Here is a 2,463-nt window from a genome sequence, read left to right as displayed (position 1 = left end):
ATACAGGGTGTCTTAAAATTCACAAATCAAAATAAAACAAGAAAATTTTCAAAAAATTAAATAAAAAAGTTATTTATAAATTTTTATTTCTCAAGTAGATGGCTGATGTCAATGAATTACGCGCGGCATGTATTAGTGAGCATTGATCAGCGCTCACTTCAGCACACTCATAAATAAGCATCTAAATATAGTCTCTAATTGGTTAGTTAAATCCTTATATTTAAAAAATTACTGTAAATAAAAAATTACAAATAACTTTTCATGAAGGCCAATGAAAGCAAATATTTAATTTTTTGAGGACCTTCTTGCTGTGATAGTTTGATTCGCAAATTCTATGACAATCTGTATGTATGTATATATGCATGTGTGTATGCATATGTATGTATTTATGTATGTATGTGTGTGCACACACACACACACACACACACACACACACAGAAGTTCCAGACTTCGCGTGATCCGTTAACAATAAATTCTTGAGATCACTTCAAGGCAAAAATCCTAATAATTATTGCAAATTCGAATTATATATAAAAATAAATAACTTTTATCTCAAACATTTTTTTTTAAATAATCTTGAAAGTAAATTTTGAAAAACTGAATTTTATTGTGATGAAGACCAATGAAAGCATATTCAGAAAAAAGACGAAAGTTTCTTACATTTTCCTACATGTCATTCGAATTTATAACAAAAAGTATCACAATTATTTTAAAAAGGATGACGCGGATGATTTGTAACATCCTATGTATGATGTGTGTGTGTGTGTGTGTGTGTGTGTGTGTGTGTGTGTGTGTAAACTATATATATGCATATATATATAACACACACACACACACACACACACATACACAATTAACTTATTGCATATGGAATTTTAAATCATACACACTATACACATTTGCGATATGTATGTATTGATGGTATTTAATAACGACGCGATAATTCCTAACAAAAACTCCATGACAATTGTTGCTCTACAGTTATAGAAATGTTTTGGGGAATAATTACAAGAATAACCATAGCGACACCGAAAAATGCGATAGTTCTAAAAGAAATGCAACGTGCGCACATGCACATATACGCACATACATACACGATTTCGTATACTATTTAGAACTGTTAAATTCATATTAATATCAGCATCAACGTAAAAAGAAAAAAGATACCTATGTAATATTGTTTCTCGCATTTAGTTCCATACTTTTAAAGTGAATTATGCATTGTCTGTGACAAATAAGGTAGCTTCAATTTCAATCTAGAATAAAGATATACATTGTATATACACACACTCACACACACACACACACACGTGTGTGTGTGTGTGTGTGTGTGGTATGTGTGTGTGTGTGTGTGTATGTAGTATACATACATATATGTAGTGCGAAAATATGAGCGAAATTTACATTTCTGTAAAAAAAAAAAAGAAAAAAAATGTGGAAGATAAAAATCCATAACAATATGAATTAATGAAAAGCCGCATTAGGATTTTAAAGGGTAATAATAAAACATCAATTTAACGCAGCGCATTTTTACGACTGCAATTTCATTAATAACTGTCGCAAGTAAATAGGTCGATTATTTCTGTCGAAATATATCTTGAAGTTATTATGCCATCCAAGTATTACAAATATTCTCAAGAGCTATGAAGTGACTTTAATCGCAAGCGTCGTATAACGTAGAAAAAAGAAATTCATATTTAGATGGGATCTCCACGGTGATCCGATATGAATTTTCTTAGTATACCATGTAAAGAATAGAAATTTAGAAAGAAATGCATTATCTTTCTGTCAATCTTCCTTTGGCGAGATTTTCCATATATTCGTCAGAGATAGATTCTCCTTTCATTCCTATTATTTTTCGAAGTATTATCGTGAGGAAGGACTGATCTGAATGTTTTATTTCAGTATGTAATGAGTTAATAATTATTAGTATTTAATATGTTAACTATAAGGAAACTCACTTTTAAATTAGAAGTATCTCCTTCTAATTTTGATTTGTGAATATGGTGTTTTCTAAATGAAAATAAAGGACACATATTTTTTTATAAGGATACAATCACACTTTTAAGTGCACTTTAAGGGATGCTTTGAAAAAAATCGATTTTTTTTTAAGCAAATATAAGATTTGTTCGCGTGCTCTAACATGTTGTAATATGCTCCTACCAGCTCTTACTCATTCCAACGCGCTTGATAGAGTGAATAGGAGTTATAGTAGGAGCATATTGGAGCTTGCGACGCGAACAAACCTATATATAATTGAAACTGTAAGAGATAAAAAAATATAGAAAAAACATTTTTAATTTTTATTTTTTATAAACAAAAGTTTGAAATGTAAATAAATTTTTTAAACCTTTTAAAAGTGTGATTGGATCTTTATAAAAAAAATGTTCCTTATTTTTGTCTAAACAACATATTCAGAGATTATCGAAATTAGAGAGGGACATGGGTTTTCTTGTAAGGTAC

Source organism: Atta colombica, unplaced genomic scaffold (assembly GCF_001594045.1).
Source record: "Atta colombica isolate Treedump-2 unplaced genomic scaffold, Acol1.0 scaffold210, whole genome shotgun sequence".
In the NCBI taxonomy this organism is placed as follows: Eukaryota; Metazoa; Arthropoda; class Insecta; order Hymenoptera; family Formicidae; genus Atta; species Atta colombica.
The sequence above is the reverse complement of the archived record's forward strand: the minus strand, read 5'-3'. Positions refer to the sequence as shown.